The sequence below is a fragment of the Pleurodeles waltl genome, chromosome 6 (genome assembly GCF_031143425.1).
Source record: "Pleurodeles waltl isolate 20211129_DDA chromosome 6, aPleWal1.hap1.20221129, whole genome shotgun sequence".
Lineage (NCBI taxonomy): Eukaryota > Metazoa > Chordata > Amphibia > Caudata > Salamandridae > Pleurodeles > Pleurodeles waltl.
In genome coordinates, this window is record NC_090445.1 from 973163803 (window position 1) to 973186175 (window position 22373).

The 22373-nt window shown below is 41.7% G+C and overlaps 1 protein-coding gene across 7 annotated transcripts in view; it reads left to right on the forward strand.

Moving 5' to 3' along the window:
• Positions 1-22373, forward strand: part of CEP55 (centrosomal protein 55) — a 209241-nt gene that overhangs the window by 26458 nt on the left and 160410 nt on the right. For 2 of the 7 annotated variants that reach the window (XM_069239827.1, XM_069239829.1), the window contains 2 exons: positions 5591-5693; positions 19336-19473. The exons of 2 other annotated variants lie outside the window; for them this stretch is intronic. The gene's annotated coding sequence lies outside the window, so the exon portion shown is untranslated. The remainder of the gene's footprint in view (positions 1-5590; positions 5694-19335; positions 19474-22373) is intronic. 3 more of the 7 variants (XM_069239828.1, XM_069239831.1, XM_069239830.1) reach the window with 2 other exon arrangements.

Genomic DNA, 22373 nt, shown 5'->3' on the forward strand with positions numbered 1-22373 from the left:
TGCTCTGCGACTTTGGTCCTGGGCTCGGGAGCATCGGCTTTGCGTAGTAGCAAACCATCTGGCTGGGGTTCAAAACGTGCAGGCGGACAGTCTGTCGTTTGTTCTCGGACGACCACGAGTGGTGTCTGCATCCGGATGTGATTCTTTACATCTTTCGGATGTGGGGTTTTCCCCGAATCAACCTGTTTGCCACTCGGGAGAACGCGCACTGTCCGTTGTTCTGCAGCCTTCAGTATCCTATGCAAGGAGCGTCGGGTTTTGAGGAAGATTCGCCAAGATGGGGCCCAAATCATTCTGATAGCTCTAGATTGGCCACGAAGGGTATGGTATGCAGACCTACTCCAACTCTCGCTGTGCCCTCCGCTCCATCTCCCTCTCAGGGCAGACCTCCTCTCGCAGTTGCAGGTACAGGTTCTACACCCCCACCTCCAGAGCCTGCACCTTCATGCCTGGAGATTGAGCGGGGCAACCTGAGTGCTTTTTCTCTCCCACCAGAGGTGGTGGACATTCTTTTATCGACCAGGCGACACTCCACCAAATCCATCTATGCCAGTAGGTGGCTAAATTTGTTCGTTGGTGTGGAGAGCAGCAAATTAATCCCTTAAGTGCCCATCTTCCAGATATATTGTTATTTGCTGTGTCGTTGGCACAGCGTGGTTGTGCTGTGGCCACTGTTAAAGGTTATCTTTCGGCCCTTTCGGCCTTCTTATGTCTTCCGGATCAACCTTTTTTGTTCAAATCTCCTTTGGTTTTACGATTTTCTTTAAGGGGCTTACTAATAGGTTTCCTCCCACTCCTTTTATCATGCCACTGGTGTTAACTTTTTTTTAATGGGCTCTCCCTTTGAGCCTCTTCATTCTTGTCCCTTGAGGTATTTTTTTTTTTTCCAAGACTGTGTTTCTGACAGCCCTTACGTCGGCTAGACGTGTTAATGAACTACAGGTCCTTTATGTTCACCCGCCATTTACGACTTTTCATAAGGACAAGGTGGTTTTGAGGACCAGGGCGGCTTTCCTCCCCAAGGTAGTGTCTCCGTTTCACTTGGGACAATCCATTACTCTCTCGTCGTTCTACCCTCCTCTGCACCCATCTAAGGAGGAAGAAAGACTCCATTGTCTGGACCCCAGGAGGGCTCTCAGCTTTTATATTGACAGGACGAGAGAGTTCCGGTTGGATGAACAACTCTTTATCGGATACGTTGGGAAGGGGAAGGCCGTCCACAAGCGAACGCTCTCCACGTGGGTCATTAATTGTATTAAAATATGTTACTCATTGGCGAAGAAGGATCCTTCTGAGGGGATCAGAGCCCATTCCACCAGGGCCAAGTCGACCTAATCGGCTCTGGCCAGAGGTATTCCAGTGGCAGATATCTTTAAGGCTGCAACTTGGTCTTTCTTCCACACCTTTTGTAAAGCATTATTGTCTGGATTCGGAGGTGCGGAGGGATGGCCATTTTGCGCGGTCTGTGCTGCAGGAGTTCAAACTGTTCATGATGGTATACTCTTTTTACAGAGCTCTGTAAAAGTTCGATATAAAGGTTTATTGTTTATAATCATGGAGTGTTTAGGTTGTTGATGTTTTCTATATATCTCAAAGACACGTAAAAAATGGTGTAAGCCGCGTGAAGTCGGGCAATTGTGACGTCCTCGCCGATGTGCAGAGCTAGAGAGAAGTTTCCGTTGAATGCTATGAATGGGGAGAATTCATTAGGTGAGGAATCCACAGGTAGCTAATGTATCCACCAGAAAAAGCGTTACCGAAGGTAAGTAACTTGCTCATCACGTTCTCAATGTCTTGGATCTCTAAAATTAAACATTTTGTTGTTCCACATTGCTCTAAGAGTAGCCGGGAACTTCAGTTGTGGAGCTGCCCCTAGTGTCCTCAGCTCATGCATATAGTTCCCCAGCTCCCACTGCTGGGTTAGGGTAGCCGTAGAAATAATGGATCTTACTGGAATCTGCCATTCCCCCTCCGTAAATGTTATTACTTTCAGAGGCTCAGAGCACGTGCTCTGCGTAAGAGCGAAAACTAACTGAAATTTTCCTAGGTTTTTCCTTAGTAGGGTTACTTCTGAAGGACTCGTTGGATCGCAGACTCCAGGTCCAGTGCAAACTGGAGGAATATGGGGTCTAATTACATTTGTAATAAAGTCCTTAACATCACTGCCCTCTGCTCCCTCTGGGATATTCAAAAATCTTAAATTGTCCAACGCTTTTAACTTATCCCGCACTTCCTTCTGCCCCAGTTTCAGGGTGTGAATCTCCTTACGATATTCTTTGATCTCCCTTCTCAATGCCCCCACAGACGCCTCCACTATGCTCTACCCCTCCGAGAGCTCCATAAACTTGTTATCCAGATTATAGCGAGTCCCTTGGATAGTTGCTTGATTGCGCTTAGATATCTCTAATTTATTCTTAACTTTGTTTGTCAACGTAGTAGGGGGGGTTCCAGCCCCTCATTCCCATTGGACCCACCAATTCTATTGCTAGCTACTGCATTACTTCCCCCAACCCCCATCCCCCCATTCCTCTGGCATATGATTTCTGGTGGGCCGGTTGCCTGCTCCTTCTACTAACAAAGCTAGAACCTGCGATCTTTTGCCGAGGAACATGGCGGCTAGCCAACCTCTGAGCCACAAATGCTACACCTCCCTTATGGAAATACCTCCCTGATAGAGACTACATTGGCAGATCAGCGTCATGGGATCTTAACAACGAGGGAGGATCTCTGGCGTATGATGGTACATGAGTGGTCCCTTACAGGACAGTGAAGCTCCCTGGTGTCGGAGAGTCACCCCAGCTCCTGTGGTCTTGGGTAGCTCTAGTTCTGGGCTGGAATGTCGCGCTTTGGCTGGGATTAGCTTCTGGGGGGGGGGGGGGGGGGTGACTGGCTGACTCAGCACAAGCCCCCTTTTCCCCACACAGCCTAGTCTGCAGATACACTGATCCAAAGAACACCACAACATATTACGGGGAGAATCTCGGTAGGCACGGTGGGGCACGGGACACATCAAGAGTAAAGGGAATAAGCAAGTCTAGCGTCAGGACTGCTGTTAAAGTCCTACTTGCCATGAATACAACTTTACCACCGGGACCCTCGGAGCCCTCGAAGCCTTCGAAACTACCAGACCCTAAATCTGTCCTAGTAAGCCTAGTCCTGTATACCTTGAAGGAAGGGAGGCCCGTATTAACAAAACAACCAAGTATGGGGATGCTCTATGCACACTAGAGAGAAGGAGCTTAGTGCCAAGCTTCAGACACAAAGAAGCCTAAGATACACTGATAACACTGAGACGTTGGTTTGTGGGAGAACGAATTTTACTCCCTCTTTAAAGTACAGAACTCGCAGGGCAGTTAGGCGCCCTCGTTGTTAGAGGAAATAACTTCTCCATATTCTTCCACAGTAGATCAGCTTAATCTGTCACAAGCAAACATGGGAGAGCCTCTGGGCTAAGACCCCTCACCCCCTTGCTTTCTAATAAGTGGCATATTTTTTGTTCCATTTTTAATGTTTTATGGATTGAGAAATATCAAGTTGTTTCATTAATAAACAGATTAATCACACGTTAAAATATGCATATGTAGGTAACGACTTACCCCAGCTTCCTGTACCTAACCGGAAAGAAACTCTGGTTATTGGTTTTATTGGTTTTGGTTAAAATGAGCTTTTTATACATTATCTGGCCGAAATATAGCCTATGGCCGATGAGTTCTTTAAATTAAATTTGGTTTAGCCTTCTGGTACTTTTAGTTGCAGAAGCACAGCATAAATTTAAAGGTTGGAATTCTGCTGATAGGGAAAGAAGATTGTGGGATAGAGTTAACTCAATATATATTTAGATTGCGTTATTCTCTTTGCTTAGCACTTATTGCCAAGCATATCTTAAACCCTTGATCATGGCTGACATACGTTGTTTTTGCATCTTACAAGAATGAATACAAATTTGAGAGGAAACAGCTTAAATCTACTTTACCTACATCTCATGGAATTTTGCAGCTGTCTTTGCATGATACATAGCACCGAAGTACAAAGTAATATAGACACGACGATTAATAGCACACACTTAAACTTAGTGATATGTATCAGTAAGTAAACGTCTCACACTATGCATTTAAATGAACATAAGTGGAAAGACAATGCAGAAAATGTATACATTTCTGTAGAAAAGACAGACCACTGACTGATGTGTGTAATCATATACTTTTGGGTTTTAAAACGCCACTTTATTCTGTGACTTTTTTAATTTTTTTTTCCTGTGTTTTCGGGCACTTGCAAGTGTTCTTTGCATTACCCGTACTGGCCTACATGCCCAAGAAGATGAAGATAAACAAACATTTGCAAAGCCAGTAGGGCTTGTCTTTTGGATCTATTGTTTTCGTCAGTGTCTTTTGGCCATGCTTTTGGAAGTACGTGAGGGAGATAAGTTGGCAAGCACATGCACGTCCAAGAGGTGCTTATGCCAAAAAAGAAGAAAAAAGTAGTTCCCTAAAAGTGAGAAGTAAAAGTATAAGAAGAAATCCTACCAGAGAGATGGTAAAGAGGCGTCGGTCTAGAGGAGAGCAAACCCAAGATGGAAAAACTGGAGCAAGGAAAGACATTTAATAAGAAGCAAATGAGAGCGACAACACATCAAACCAGTGATAAGGAATAAGCAGGATGCAAGGCCCTATTGGTTCTTGGTAAGCCCACAGTAGGTCTTTTGCAGCCACACACCTACACTGCCTGGTTGGCTCTACCTATAAACAAGAGTACATTAGCACTTCACTTGAGGTTTCTAAAATCTACATAGCCTTTAATGCTAAACAATTTTTACCAAATTAATGATACATTTTAAACATTTACTCCTTAGAACACTGTAGGCAAAACATAAATGTTGACCTCTCCTGCATAAAAAGGAAACACTATTCTGATAGCAGTACCTTTTCCCACTGCACAAATGTGTATTTTAGTACCCAGTCAGATCCACTTCAAATTCTCACTTTCCTCCCAACAAAGCGGTCTCCAAAGTGGGTGCAACAATGTTCACAGAATGATCCCTCCCAGCTCCAAGCCAGCAGAGGAAATGAACGAAAGTTACTTGTCTGCAAGTAATGGCTTGAATTTGAATCTCGAATATTGAATCTTGAATAAAATTTGGTGTTTTAATCGTGCAAAAATGAAGGTTATTCGAGTCTGAGGAGACTGGGTTTGCACACAACTGCCGACCTTCTATGTGATGAGCAATGAGTGATGTCCTATAGTGCCAAAATGTGTTGCACAACCAATTAGTAACACATATATTAGTGTTTTAGTCCAAGTTGAGTAACAGTTTTTACCGAATTAAGGGCTCTGTTAAGTTCATGTGACATTATCTCATGTAGTACTGCCTTTGTGTACTGGGCAAGTCATTTGCACATAGAGAATGTAACCATTTGTGTTTCTAGGTCAACTAGAGGTGCACATATGCTAATTTTAAAGACTATTTTAATAAGAAGTGTGCTAAGATTCCTAGCCAGTGATGTATCATGCCTTAGTGTCCAATACCCTGATTAATACCCCTTGCGTAAGTTTCTGTGACAACACAGGTAGCTAACGTGAAGGTGTTTTGCAGATCTCAGACCTTGACCACATGGATTGTTCAAGAGACTTTTCCAACCTCAGTCCGATGTCATCCTAGTAAACGTTGGACATGGATTTCGGGGTGCCTAGTCTGGGTCAGTAAGTTAATTTTCATTGTATTCTTTAGCTAGTAAGCAACTCCTTGTATGATATAGTCGGAAACAATAATGATATAGTCGGAAACAATAAGTGCTTTGTGTCACTGCTTTGCCAGTTTGCATCGGACTAGAAGTGAAAAACAGTGTCTAAATTCTTTCACAAAACATTTAATTTTAGATGTGGTGGAAGACAGTCCAGCTCTGACAGCAAAAAGACCTCATATGGATGTTTGGAAATAGCATGAGAAATAGTCAATGCTGTCAGTTATACGGTGACATGGAGTGGCAGAGGTGCAGCTGTGCTGTTTGTCATTAGCGTGGGCTTTAATAAAGTGCAGCTTTGGCATCTGTTTGGCTGAAAGGCGAGCTACCTCATACATGACTCGGTTTTCTTGAGAGCTGAGTAACCACAGAGAGGGCTCTACTTTAGCCACATGGATATGTCTGCTCCCCAGCAGTTAAGTTACCTGGACAGAATGTGCACATTGAAGGCTAGCAGGAAGGGTTGCTGTGCCCTTGCTTTCAGTTCTCCTGTGCCAATCCTGGTAACAATTTCTCAAATTAGTAATTGTGCATACTTTATTGATTTTCTGAGGAACCTGAGACGATTTTCAAACGAGCTGGACAGTCTTTTAATTGCTCAGAATTAGTAGCTTTCTGGGTTTTGGAAATTGCCAGATCGGCAATGGAATATTGTAACCACTTCATAATAGTGTATGAAACACCACACACCGTTGGGAGGGGCACACAAAGGTTAAGCTCAAGATGACACAACCAGGTGAAATGTCTTTATGTTATGCTATTGGCATGTGAGTTTCGCACAATCAGCCATTGGTATAGCATGGCTGTGCTGTGGGTAATTTAGGTGTGACTTCTTGAATGTTTCTGAGGTTGCAGTCTCACATCGAAGCCTGAACTGACTCGAGAAGAATGTGCTATTAGTGGCAATGGGTATGTTCCCATTTTAGGTGAAGGCATTCATGTTAATGGGCTGTGGGTTCATATTTTTTGCATTTTAGACCAGACACTTTCACCAAATTGCTTAACCATATTCTAGAGTCTATGACAGGCCCATTGCCTGTGGAGGTGTGTGCTGGAGAGACTGTTGGTAGTTACAAATGCTATTTGGCACTGTAGTAGCCAATTAAAGCCATATTTGGGCTCTATTGAATGTGGTGGATATGTTTTAAAGTTCTCTGGTATGTTAGTGCATGGCTTCTTCCCACAGAGAGTGCTGTTTGGAGCACAGTAATGTCTAACTATATGATAGAGGATTCTGTTACCAGTGTCTAATTTTTGTGAATTTCAGTGGTGTTTTCTCATTGTTTTCCAAACTTTTTGAAAAACGTGCTCATCAGTATTTATTCCGTTGTGTAACCCCCAAAATAGACAAAACTGTTTTATTTCCATGGTGTTTACAAAATGTGTTTGTTTGCAGTGACTGTTATAAAGCGCATTTAATTTGAAATAGAAGTGATGCAGCGCATGCAGTGTCTTACCATTGGCAGTGTATCCAATGGACTCATTCACGTTAGGCTGGTTCAAGCATAGAAAGTCTGCATATTAAACTCACCCACACTCGTGTCTCATAACCCTCTCTCACTTCTCATTACTTCTCACACTCACTCTGTCGGGTTTACATTAGGAGTGGGTGATAAATTCAACTCAGCAAGCAAAGTTGGTGGAAATTTTGGCTACCCTGTGTAATGCAGAGTTCTGGCCAAATTCTGCCAACTGTCGAGTGGTGGAGTTTTTTTTTTTTCTTCCGTGCTGCTCGCCAATGGTAGTTGGTGAGTGATAATTGGCGGATCCTTGTGCGATTTTCGGGAGCTAGGAGGGCACCCAGCAGGACTTTCTCACTGTGAATGGTTGCAGGTGGTTGCGACCATTCGCGGTGAGAAAGCTGCCGCTCAAGTAGAAAATCTACTTGAGCAGCAGCAGAATCAACTCCAGTAGCAGCACCCTCTAGTGCGATAGGGTGTGCCGTTCGTGCTGGTTTTTCTGCGTGGAACGACCTCACAGCCCTAAAAATGGGCATGACATGCTGATTCTTGCATGTTCACGGAACTCAGTGGAATCTCGCAGAGTTTTCATGTAACTCTGTGTAATTCTGCAGAATGAAACTCCGCAAGTTCCACCCATTCCTTGTTTAAAGGAATATTAATGGATTCAAAAAGTAGGGCTGCTATATTCAAATGTTTTAACAAACTCCTGGAATAGAGTAATTCAGCTACTTCTTACTGAATGTTGTGACTCCTTTAAAATTATGGATTACACCAGATTCATTTGTAATCCTGCATTCTGATGTACCATAAACGTGAAGCTTTAAGCATGCTGGCAAGTACCTTTCTGCCTCCTATGTCTGACTACATTAAGGCGGTGCTACTGTTGTGTGGACATTCATAGCTGCCAAGTGTCTCCATTGAAAATGTTTCCCTTTAAGTCAGCCTTGACTTTTTTTTTTAAATACCGCACATCGGTTTTGTTGTGAACATTGTAACTATGGACTCAAAAACCCTAGCACTCTAGTGCATCTGGATAAAGCTGGATGAGCTGAAAGTGTCACACATAACAGTGGTACACCTTGCAGCTATGAAATGTGTTGGGATGTGAAAAGCCTTGTTATGTTTGCACTACTATCCCTTGTGCATTGTGACAGCACTCTGTTCACAGGTACCTGTCGCTACGCCTTGAATTGTTTGGGGTCAAGGGCAACAAGTTTTCATGTTTATTTTGTGCTTGGGACAAGTGGGCCCAACCCTCTGCAGCACAAACATTTTGGCTGCTGGCTTACAGAGAAGCAAACTCTCTGCAGTTGAGGTAATATGTGCATGCATATATTAATGCTGTTCTAACTTGTATTTATGTTCATTAATGAAAAGCCTTCATTATTAGGGTGAGCGCTGTAAATAAAAGTTTTCAGGTCACACTGCACTACTGACAGTTATTCCAGCAAAAAAAAGAAAGTGTACATATGTTTGAAAAATTTAACAATATGAGGCTAAGTATAATTCTCCCAGAAAGCTCTCTGATTAGATACAAATGCTTGTAAGCAAGAGTGCTGTTTCTTGGCTTTCAAAATAAAATGCTCAGGAAAAGTAATGTTTTGCTACTATGAAATTTTAGGTACTATTTCTATGAAGCCTCATTTAGTAAAATGCGTTGATGTATACTAGTATTTCCAACAAATATTCCTAATGGAAAAATCAATGAAACCATTTTCAACAAGATTATGGGAAGCATGAAATCAAACCAGGGCTGGCAAAGCCAACCGATCAAACATTTTTTGTGAATCCTTTGTTTGGTTAATGCATGTCTTGTTTTGACATGACCTTTGTAACACTTTAATGTTGTGGGAGCTGCCAGGCCCTCATCATTGTAACAAACACTGGCAAAAAGGAAAAACAAATTGGTTTCAAAAAGCACACATTGCCACCAGTGACGTAACTCAGGCCCCACAGCCCCCAACCAGGGGGCCCCCCTCAGCAGAGCACCTGTCCTGAGTGAGTCTTGGAGGGAAAGCGGGCTACATGTTCTTTGCAGGGGACAGGGCCCTCTAGTTTCATTATGCCAGTGATGGCCACGGTAGTTCCTGGCACTGAACAAATCTACTTTGTGTGCCAATATGCTCCTTGTGGAAGAGCAGAATGCGATCACTCGCAGTAAAGCCAGGCGATAGATAGGGAGAGAAATAGAAGTTTAATATAAACAAAATGTCTTTGTTCGCGCCAGACCTAATTAGGGACCCCATTCTTAAAGAAAGTCACAAAAGTGCACCCATGGTATATGTCTTTGAATTAGTAGCTTTCATGAATTCACAAGAACTCACAGAAGTAGACAAGGAAATCGTACTCCTACAAAATATTGTGAACTGTATTTAAGCATGAGCATGTGTAGATTTTCTCATGTGAAAATCTATTTAGCGTTTACAAGTTCACTTTCCCTCCAACCACATTTATTCCCAACTCTGGAAGAACTTCTACTTATGCCGTTGTCAGGAGTAAATTATCAATGTTTCTCATTATGGGAAAAGATTAGAGAAGAGCTGGTGAAAATCCTTAAAACATGCAAGTTATTCGTTTTTCAGACTCAGAGGCATTCCAGCCCTGGAACTATTGCTTACTGCTTCCTCCAGCCCCAGTATGTAGATCTGCGGATAGGTGGCACAATAAGGAAATTTCTATAATAGGGATTGAAATTGCAGGGATTCGAACCCTACTAAAGTAGTAGCCCTGGCATAATCATAGAGGCTATTATCAGATCTCCTACATAATGAGATTACTGTCATAATTTGTCACCGCACTACATGGCACCAAACGTAGATTTAAGAAGCAACCTGTCCCATGGACAAGTAGATATTTTTTTCTAAATTCCACAGCCCTTTATAAAGCCTGGCAAGGTACACAGTTGACCTGTTGCCAATACTGACCTGGTAGAAAAGAGAAAAACAATGAGAAACGTGGCTGGTTCCTACGCAGTTCGACCACTCTGAATTTTGAGCAAAAAGAAAAATCTCCTGTGTGAATGTTTTAAAGCAGTGGTTCCCAACCTTTTGATTTCTGTGGACCCCCACTTTAACATTAATGGAACCCAGGGACCCCCACTGAATCATCATGGGAATCCGGGGACCCCCGCCTGAGTCATTACTGGAAGCTGGGGACCTAATTTGTCAATATTTGTTAATATTTTTTAATTTTCTAGCTTCTCGCGGACCCCCTGAGAAGGCTTTGCGGACCCCCAGGGGTCCCCGGACCACAGGTTGGGAACCACTGTTTTAAAGGATCATTTCATAGAAATGAACTAAAACAATGAATTGATATTTTGATTATTTCATTCATAACTATCTTATTGAAATAGTTCATATGGTTATACATAAATTCAGTACCATATACTGAATAGGAGAACAAATAATAAAGAAATCTTATGTGTAGAACATACATTTACAAAAGACATAAGGTGATATAAAAAATTATACGTATAAGTAAAAAGATATGTGCCAACACCCTCTTTTTGTGAGAATTGACTGACGTATGTTTTTTAAATATCATTGTAATAAACCTAAGTGTCAGTTTGCAATATTTGGAAAAGTGAGTACTGGTACTTTGTTAGAAAGAATTGTCTGTAGGCCCTTCGCGATAGGGGTTGAATCAGGGATAATTGGCTGTGTGAATGAGAGAGCACATCAGATATCTAAAAGCTTTCTCAAGATAGTTTCCTCAATGATCCTTATCGTGCTCTATTGCCCCCTGGTAGATGAATCAACGTGCTTCGACTCCGGGTGATTAGAGAGTCTCATGGGGAGAATGAACTGAGGTGGCCTATTGCGAAAGAAAGTAGATGAGGAACAATATCTGAGATTCTAAAAAGAAGAGTGCTCAACCCCAATGTGCAGTGAAGAAAGGATTTTTGTTCATACCTTAACTGCGGACAAAAGTGTCTAAATCCTGCAGATTAATGAGAAACTTTGTACCACAAATTAATCCCAATGTGGTAATTGGGATATCTTATGCAGGCAATTGGAGGAATCCAAATGCGCTAAAGCTTACCTCAATAAATGAAAGTTCACCTGAGACAGGATCCTAAGGATTGAACAAATTGTTGTTCAGGAATTGATCACAACACTAGTTACAGTGTTTGTGTTAAACAGGAATTCTGAATGAGCGGAAGTAGGCTTTCAATCCATTCATATTCACTTTTCTGCAAACAGCCCTCAGAATTCTGCACAAAGGTGGAAGAGAGGCTTCTTGGGCTTGACCCCACCCCAAGGCCTCTACATCTGTATATTTGTGGGTCTAAACTTTTTTTTGTAGGGATGATAACTTGTTTGTCTCCTCTCAGGATGAAAGCTTGTTCCACCCTAAAAGAGCTTGAGAACTCTGCTACTGACTCATCACATTTAAGCATGTGCTTATATCTTCATAGCAGTGCTACCCCAGGCCCTTCTAGGATATAAGAACCCTTGAAAACTTACAATAACAATACAGTGCATGTGACACAAATTTCAGTGACAATATTGTGGATAAAATACCTCAAGTGTATTGAATACACAGGTTGGATTAGCCTATGGATGATCCAGGTATCTACTGTGAGTTCATCAAACAACCAACACCCATTTTGAATAAGCTAGAGCTGTCCTTTTGGGGTTTCCAGCACCAGCACTCTTAAATTCCTTAAAGTTTGTTCAGGTAGAGTGAGTCACCACTCTACTTTTTTATTTTGTCATGCTATTGACAGGTCAGAGCGAGACACTGGCCGGTCTCCACAGTTGCTCAGAATTTCAACTGTGGCTTGAGAGATTAAGGAGCACTGCCACAAATTAGTGGCTAGTGAGTTGCGCTGTGAATATTTTGGTGTATAATTACAAAGACGCTAGCTTTAGGTTTCTCCGACCGTAAGTCGGATTATGGCTTACCAACTGTATTTCGAGCTCAGGATATTCAGAGCTCCACCTAAGCATAATAGAGCATGAACTTTTTTTCATAACTTTAACAGTCATTATCATCTGTGCAAGCGGATAGAGTATTCCTGTTCATGGACAAAATGTCTTAATTGCTTTATTTATGGAAGGAAGGTTTGACGCATTACAAGCGACACTTGTGTATATGGCTGTGGTGGTTGCTTTTGGCCACCTGTCTGCGAAACCAGCGTTGGCATAGCCTTTGGGGCCAAGTATTTAGTCATGCAGTACATTACATTGGCAGATAAAATCTACCATTGCTGACGTTGTGCAACCACTGGTGACCCCCTTGAAGGGTCACCCAAACATATCAACAGTTTTCAGACAGTCATAGTGTAATAAGGGTGTTACCTTGGCATGAATCATGGTAATAACTGCCATATGGAGAGATTAATAAAACATATACATAAAAATCCTGTAAACCCAATCAAAACCTTTATCAGAAATAAACTGTGTTTGGGCATTCCTTCATACACTTGGCATTAGACTGTAATGCTCAGAACAGCCCCTATAAGGGCAGCACAATAAAAACAACATTTGGAAGAAACATGGTCGTGTAACCATATAGACAGCTCCTAGAGGGCATAACCACATGAAAACAGACTGGCAAAAAGCAATGCAGTGTAACCATATTTTCAGCCCCTATAGTGCATAATGCATTACACATTACACATTGTCAGGGCTAGCAGGCCTATTAGAATATAATTACAAAAAAAGCTCTTAAAACACAAGCTACTCCTGGTTGTAAAACAAAAGTTTCAGCCATGAGACAGCTTTAAAAAGACATTGAATGGTGGGCCAGGTTATAGCACCCCCCCCCCCCGATACCAGCCTAGTGTGGTACCCAGAAGATGGACTGGACAGAAAAAGCATGTCACGCTGAACGCTTTGATGATGGTCCCATTGCCCTATGACCACCACATGGTGAGTTATGGACAAAAATGTTTTGTAAAAAGAATGCCCTGCAAAGCATTATGGAGCGAGTTTCCGAGTGCAGCGAATATTGTAGTTTCTTGAAAGTAATGCTCAGGATAGCCACCACAATAAAAATAGCATTTGTAAGAAATATGGTCATGTAAACATACAGTTTAGGAGAAATTAGGTAAACCCAGTGACCCCAGGACACGGGTATGTAAATATAGCAAGGGGGAAGTGTAGCCCTTAACTTCCACTGCAATAATTTATTATCCTTGTAAACAAACAAGGTTGATCTAATATGTTTCCTTTTATTCAAGCAACATTTCTACCTCCCTAAAATCATGAATCGATCTTTTAAGGTGCTCCTAAAATAAAGGCGCACTGAACGTGATTAACGTGACAAAATGGTGCCAGGTGTTATGTACAATATGTACAATATTGTGGGTAAAAATGTAGTGATCTTAAAAAAAAAAAAAAAAAAAAAGACCCCTTCAATCCAGGTGTCCTGAAGTCATTTATCTCATCGCACATTAACCCACAATGAGTTATTTCGACGTTTTGACCCCATGTAGAGAACCAATCATTAAAGGTTCATCATCAGGACAAAGATAATAATTTCTCAGGCAGCACCTAAAAAAGAACCGAAAACTTTTAGTAGCCTTCTCACTTGTCAGAACAATATTCTGATCAACAGTAAACCGATATCTCTCCGGTTCTTAACTATTTACTGTCCAAGCACAAGATGTTATGACTTTAATTCAGTTTTCTTTCCACTGTATCCTATTCACAGTAAATGTTTCCCTTGATCGAAAAAACATAACAATGGGGTCTTTTTGTATCAACAAATATCTAATCTTTCATAGTCACTAAGACAAATGGATCATGGTTAGGATGCAAAACCTTTCACAAACACTCACCCTACATCCAAAATCATGTCCACTTTAATCCTAATGACAAATATTCCATCTCCCTGATGTTGATATTCCTCTTCACGACCATAAGGAATTGTTTTTCTAATACAGAGTTAATCATGCAACCAATCTAAAAACAAAAACCAAGAAACTTTGTGTGAATTACAGATGACATTGACTACCCTTCTTCCTCCCCCCCCCTCGCCCCCCCTCCGCCCCGCCTTAACGGACAAATATAAATATGTTGATTCATTATGACTATAAGTGCCAACAAAGCATCCAGATCAAAACCAGTTTGTAAAACACGCTGCACGAGGCATTCAAGAAAAACACTCCACCTGTAATATATGATGCATATGCATTCAAACTAAATCCATCCGCGTAAGGTAACTTATAGCGATATCGACTATGTTTGTAAACCTTGAAATTGAAGCACTTTACTTTATTGCCATTAACTTACAACGGAAACATTATATCGTCAGCCATTCTATCTTAATACCAAAATGCAACTCTGCCGGCAGAACAAGGACATCAGGTATTCGCTTTTTGCATCTTATCCAGAACCTGTGTCAGCCCGTCTCTCTATTTCACAAGATGCAACATTGTAAAAGATAGTAGGTCGTATCTGAAAGGCAAAAAAACACAGACAGAACCACAGCCAGAACCCACTTAATCAGCAGGGACGGACGCCAACTCGGATCTTTCCCGCCTTAACTAAACAGCGCACCTAAATAGATTTTCCCTCATGTAACGTGCACAAGATGATGCGGAGCACCCTCTGGTGTCCATAATAAACAATAACCAAAATAACAGGCCTTCAGTAAGAGATGGCACCGAAGGAGAAGATTTAAACAGACATGTCATTCAGGCGCAAAGGTGTCGGATTTGTTACTGGTTTATGTGGTAAATGCCTTAAAACATGAGAGAAATGCCTTTTTACAGGAATAATCCTTTCTTCACTTGGACTCAAAAAAAATAATGTATATAGCTTCAAACATACAGTATACAGTCAACCAGTTCTTCCTCGTTAGACCAACATAGCAGATTGAAAAAACTTTTGTATTGAAAAGAGTTTGTTTGCATAGTAACTAAAAAAGAAAAGTGAATAAAAAATAAATAAAAAAAGAACTCCTCCTCCCCTCCACCTTGCAGCCTTTGGGCGCAGACACCCCAAAGAAACAGTGTATGCCAAAAAACATGGAAGGGGAAGAAACAACATACGGGCATGGAGTGAGAAGTGGAGGGGCAATAGAAAAAAGTAGTGCGTCCGAGTAAGGTATATGGCCGTTTGTGCAAAAATCCATTTAACAGGGTCAAGCTCCAAGGTGGTAACAAAACAGCCTCAAGGCAGCACAAATGTAAAGCATTTACCTATGAAATCAAGGGACTTTTGAAAGGCAGGCCAAGGAAGGAAGGAAGGAACGAACGAACAAACGAACGAACAAACTGAAAATGATGGGTGTGGTTAAAGCCCACAGAGTAGATTACAGTATGTCGAGAGGGCAGCACATGCGTGCTGCTAGGCTCGACCTAAACAATCAAATCCTGATGTGTTCACACTTGGCTTGATTTTGAGTTTAGTGGATTCTGGACATGTGCCGGATAGCCTGTCCTCCCTATTTGGAGGGTATATGGTGTCTCTTCACTTCAAGTATGAACCTTCCAAGTAGGCATGACCAAGCACACTTGCCACTTTTTGTAGATGTCCTGCATCCACCAAACTCTATTTAATAAGGTTTGTCTGTGCTTCCTACAAGTGCACCATTCATCCAGAGATGATGGAACGCCTGTTTACTGAACAGGGTATCTTGCAGTTAAGTAGCTTTTCTACCTGAGACAGTTGCAAGTGTGGGGCATTATTATACTTTATATATGAAAATTCGCCTTTTGATTCCCTCTTCAAGGAGGCTCTTCCATTCCTTTTCATGCTTCTTCGTACCCCAAATAATCAGGAAATGGAGGATTTTTTCCTTTCAATATAAATCGCATCATAACATGGCCAAACATTAGATGATTCTCCAATTTGATTTGTTTAGGAAAGTATCTGTTTTAAAGGTCTTTCAGCCAAAGAATACTAGCTGCTCTAGGACCCTTGTGTAAGCAGTCTCGCTCCGCCATCAATGATTACCTGGTTCCTGAGCATTTAATCAACTTGTTCTGATCCCAATGTTGTGAATATTATGGGAATGCAGCCATTCGGAACAACCTCTTAATAACTGTAATTAATTGTTTTTAATTAGACTGGAGAAATTAACATTAAACACTTTCTATGCCATGTTGGTCATGTTTTTCTTTTGCATAGTCTTATCCACTTGGGTGCACGTGTTCGTGAGGCGGGAAGTTCTAACAAGGCCCAGGTCTTAAACATGGTTGTGATTGTTTGAGGTTTTACTCTCTGGCCTCCATTGGTACATGGTTGGTGACTTGCAGTCTTCTCCTTCAAGAAATTTACTTGAACACATTCCTATATGCCATTAAAAGAATTAACTGGTTTTCATGTGAAATATTACATATTTACTTACCTTGCACTATCTATCTATACAGTATTGCACTTGAAATATCTGTCTGTATACCTCTTTACATATGAAGATGGATATTCTCCTGCATTGCCTAGATTCAACGCTTACTTTAGGCTGTTGGCCTGTTTTGTTACTTTTAGTTGCCAGCCATCAAGGCATCTATAGACCACTCAACCTGGAGATTACAGTTGTTGGTAGTCACTCACTAAAGGTTGGTGACTGCCAGTACAACTTTGGCATGCTCACTTCGGTCGGTCGGTCGGTCGGTCTTTTAGTGGTGTGATTCCCATTGTGATTAGGACCAAGGCAGCTTTGGGATCACTTCAGTTCTGTGTCCTGAATAACCAAAACTCAGTCATTTTACATTAGTGAGGTGTGTGAAATCATTAAAACAGAAAGTGCCAGTACAACTGCAATTATATGCGGTAATTTTATAACCTTACCAGGTGCCCATTACCAGATGACGATTCTGAGTGTCTTAATTCCACCATTTTTTAGAAGAAACCGATAATGAGGCTCAGTGTTGTTTGGCCTTAAGCTATTCCTGGCTTTTGCTGGTACTCCGAGATTTGATTTCAACATTGCATGATGTGTAAAAGTCAGGACTTATTAAAGGTGTCGCAGGTAAGATGAAACTGTCAATTTTGGAAGAAAAATCTAAATTATTTTGGCAGAAGTGACTCTTTAACAATCAAATTTACAATCATGACATTTGAGTACTGGGAAGAAAAACAGACACCCGGTAAAGCTTATAGAAGTCGAACACATATAGCTAGCAAAAATATTCTAAGTGCAATTTGTAATGTCAACAGACCGGCAGTACACCACCTGAAATTAGAGCACAGATTGCTAAAACCAGGACATTTTTACTCATCTTTTATACACTTTCTTCACTGTAGCAAGTGGAGAAAGAACTTGTGATTGAAATAAAACCCAAGATAGACACTGAGTAGGAGCCTAGCACCTCCTGTGATAAAGAATCCAAGAATAATCTTGGGAAGAAGATACAGGAGGTAAGGTAGAAAGCTGACTTAACTAAATCTGAAAAGATTGCTTGTCTATGTCAACTTCAAAATAGAATTTAAAACTAGACTATGCTTAATTGAATAACCAGGCTAAATGTGCAGTGCCATACAAAATGGCTGTATGTTTAAAATATTGATAAATGTGCAATAATGCAAAGACTTTGATAATACTGTTAAAAAGGTGAAGAAAGGATTATGCATGCATTAATATATGCAGATATTTAATACGTTCTCTGTAATTATCCGGTCTAGAATTCCTCTGCAGGCGGCCTGCCCTTCATTTTTTTAAAGCAGTCCTGCCTTTTCTAGGAAGCCTAAACTGAACCGCATACATTTGGGGGGCTCACTCCCAATCTGCCCCTAGAAGGGGAAAACCCTCACTGGATACCAGGGATAGATTTTAAAAGTGTGCGAGTTGCTCGTCCTGACATCTGGCCATTCCCTCAAGTCTACATCTCCAGCAGTCTTTCTACTCCCCCCCCCCCCCCCCCCCCCCCCCCCCCCCCTCCCCGGGGGGCAGATTGGGGAATTTACCTCCTGCCTCCTGGTGACAGAAGGACTGTCTGATGCGCGGGAGTGGGGGTTGGGCTGCAGTGCCAGGGTGGGCAAGCTGTGCACCACATACTGTTTTTCACTTTTCCCCTGGTAATCTAATTGGCTTTTTGACACCCCTGGGACCGGCAGATGGGTGGTTAACACCCCAATCTGCCCACTCATGTAGTCTGAAAGCCCACCATACCACCAGAGGAGTAAAGTGAGAAAGGTAATGAGGTGGGGCCCTGGAAATCTTGGTACCAGACATTAGTTCTGCCCTCGGGGGAGGCAGAATGGAGTCTTACCCCTTTCTTTAGCAGTCCAGATGTCAAAACTGGACACAAATAAATTCCAATTAAATCTTAATTGCTTTGGCGAATGGCTTCTCTAATTAGGCTATGGACCTGCTGGCACCTAAGCAATCCTTCTTACCCACGGCATTTTTTAAACCTACCTAGAGGGCACCAGGGTGGTTTGGCTTGCTTAGGTCTCAGTAAGTCACACAATTGGGGTTCCGTTTTTATCAGGAGAGGGGTGTGAACACTGGATGGTAGGACTTTTGTCAATTACCAGAGTCCAGAACTTTCCCTCACAGAAATGTCAAAATGTAATGTGTGTAGGGTGTTCGGAGTTAGAAAATGTAGTGGGGTCCATGCCAGTCACAATAGCTTGGAGACTTCTGGGGGGTCCCTTATATGGGGTTGGTAGGAATCCATGGGTGCCGCCTGAGTACAGACCCAAATACTGCAGCTACCCATATCTCCAGAAAGAAATTAGAGGGAAAAATAATTGATGTTGTTTTTTTGCATCTTTGGGGCATTTCCTATCGAGTCTTCATTTGTTATCCATTGAATTCCTCTCCATTTTTGGCTTTCAAAACTAGGACTGTGTTCAAGAAGGGCCTACATTTTGCTGAATGCTGTCTATTCACATGATATTATGGGTAACCCCTAAATTCATAGTTGTACAAATAACCACTCTCCCTACACTTATTATTTTGTGTGCATTTAAAAAAATGCATGTTTCCTTTTATACTCATTTTTAATTAATTAGATTTTTCTCTATGAACTGATGCTTAATCGGCATACAAAAAAAAAAAAAAAATCCCTGTAAGCTGTTGCTGAGTTGATGGCTCTGGGTATCGCTTGTTTTTGTACAACTGACAAAAACTCTATAGCCCTGCCACTGGGACAATTTTACTTTACTTTTGTCGATTTGGTCTTAGGACAAAAAAAATACAGAATTTCTATTTTACCTTGTGTTTTTTGGTTGCAGTGATTAGTGTATTTTGGAAAACCATGAACGATCTTCACAAATGAAACCTATGGAAATTCAGAATTGTCTACTTTTCAAAATGTATAGATTCCTGGGTTCACTCCTGGCTTTCATACCGGTTTCCACCAAAAACTGCAAGTAAGTAGATAAAGGGGAACAATTACTACCGCCTAGAATTTCTTTTTTTATTATTATTATTTTTACCACACTGCCTGTTTCTGAAAGCTGGCAATAGGGTGAATTTGACTTTCAAACCTTTTATTGATGCCATTCTTGGGGGTTGATGGGGGAGGGAGCATACATTCTTGCACAGCAAATGTTTCCTTTTTTTGCCCCAAAAGAACTCCAAATGTTTTCTACGTTTTGGGCCTCATTATAACCCTGGTTGAGTCTAATGACCACCAGAGTCATGGTGGTGGTTGGACCGCCGCCAGTGCGGGGATCCGAGCACCATATTACAACGGTGGTGGTAGGGCCGCGGTCGGACTGCCAGATTTCGTCTACACAACGGTTTGATGGTGCTGGCTTCGCAGAGAGTGAACACTGAGACGGGTGCTGGTGCACCATTGCAGTACAGCATTGCCACCGGCTCTATTATCAGACAGAGACAATGCTTTAGGCTGTTTCCTGCCGGGCCAGTGGGCGAAAACTGCCTTTCCGCCTGCTGACCCAGCGGGAAACTCGTAATGGCCCTGGCAGGGAGGCTCCCACACTGGCAGCAACCTACCCGTCGGGACTTTGGCAGATGGGCTTTTCCGTCCGCCAAAGTCATAATAAGCCTCTGTCTGTTTTCTCGAATACCTTCAGGGTAACCACAAACACATGTGTACCTCTAGAACCTACCACATGCAGGCCTGGAGACGTTTTGTGGAAAGGGTTGTTTGTTATTAAGGGTTTTTCCACAGTATCAGACAAGCATTTGCAAATCTTCCCTTTCTAGATCTATTTGTTCTTCCAGTGCTTCTTGCCGCAGTTGCATAGCATTAGCAAAAAAAAAAAAAAAAAAAGACACCATGAAACCGATGATGTTGGTCGTGCCGTTCTTTGTTGCCCACATGTGTCACTATGCTTAGGCATGCTAACAGAATGATGTAGACATCTTTTTTTACACTTATCTTAGATGGCGGAAGCCGTTTACAAAGGTAAAAAAAAAAAAAAAACATTTTTGGAAACCTCTCTTCTTGTAGTGGAGCACCCGGAAGCAAATGGTAACTAGGAGATTAAACAAAACAGCACACAGGTGCGAGTGCAACATGGAACACTAACGAAAAATGCATTAGGGGAAGATCTAGAAAAGGCGTTCATTCTAATGGAGTGCTCACGAAAAATAAAGTAGTTCCCTAAAAGTGAGCAGTGGAAGCCAGCCATTCAAAAGAATAGTAAAATGGGAATGCTCCAGGGGAGCGACAAACACTTGAAAAGAAAGCCATGGACTAAGAAGCCAGCAAATAAGTGAGAACGAAGCCACCCAGTTGAAGCAGTGAGTGGGCCCTAAGCCCAGTGTAAGTTATTAGTTAAAAGCTGACTGTTAGTCAAGATGTGAAATGATCTTCTGAGGCCGGAAAAGCATCCGCATTTAAGGGGTTAAAATGCACCTTGCACGTGAGGTGCTGACTATATAGTCTCTGCAGTGGGTGTCGAAAGTAAATGAATTAGGTTGGTGTCTTGTTCAGTGGTGTGTATTTGTGGTTTCTTTAACTTGTAATGTTTGCAAAAAAGACAAAAGTATTTCGTACTCGGCTTATGTGGGTCGTTCAATTGCCATTCGAGTGTTCACTGCTAATTTTTCCTTTCACAATTATTTAAAATTATTCTTGTATTTTAATAAATTCGATATGTCGTATTGTTTTCATAATCCTTTAGTTGTTTGGCTGTTTAATAATATTTAAAATGGGTTATTATGTGTTCTTGCAGACTCGATGGATGACAAAAGTGGGTACCATCTAAGCCTCAAAGTAACTTATTGTGTAGGTGCCAACTGTCTTCCCAGTCCCAAAATATTTTGGGTTTTGTGGCTCAGTGGCTGCTATGAGTACTGACTCACGCCGCCTCCGTCCTTGAGTTAGAAATCATACATTCACACAGTCCTCTAACCGAGATTCTACTTATTCAAACAAATTTAGCGGAACTCTCGTTTACACCATCACACAACGGTGCTTGTAAAACAGGTGTACACTGCCACCTTTCTGTACAAAGACCACAGAAGTGAACAGGCTGGCAGAGCGACCCCGTCCAAGGTACTCTGTGGTTCAAAACGCACAGCGTGTCACCGCTGGATATGGAAAACCTGCAGAATTCGTTTTAATATTGAAATTGAGATAGTATACACATGTTCATTTTATAATTAAATATATAGTACCAGCATATTACCCGTGATACATTTGTATTGATTTTAACACGGTTAACAATGTACAACACATTAAAGGTGTAATCATTGTTGACAGTTGTAATTCAAGAGTACAGCTTAAAACCCAGTGCGTCTACGAGCTTTACTAGTCCTTTAACTGCAAGCTAAGAGACCGGAAGATTACACTGGAACAAAGCCTGTGGAGTGTATTTTACTCCCCTCAACCCAGCTTGAGTATTAACCCATTGAGCACCGTTTTGCATACTATGGACACTTGTAAACATGCAGTTATTAGGCTACATACAATGTCTTTCCTATTTTAAGAAACTCATAATTTTTCTGGATCTGTTGAAGTCTAGCAGTGTGACAACTAAATGTTCCACTGCCCCTATCTTGGGTTTCATTTTACTTTTCTGGTTTGATTGATCATTTATCATATTTATGGGGCTTCCATTGCCTGCTCTTTAAAGCAAGGTTCTGGTATCCTTATGCTTTGTGTCTTGAACTATGCTTGGGTGCAAAACTTCCTTACTTTTGTTATTGCTATTTCTTATTTCAACTTTGTAGGTGCATGCACTGTCACCAAGTAGCGGGACCAGAAAAATGACCTTTATAGTGGTGATACAGAGTTTCGCATACTGCAGTGCAATCACACTTGTCATACGTGACATGCTCCCATCCATGCGCTTAG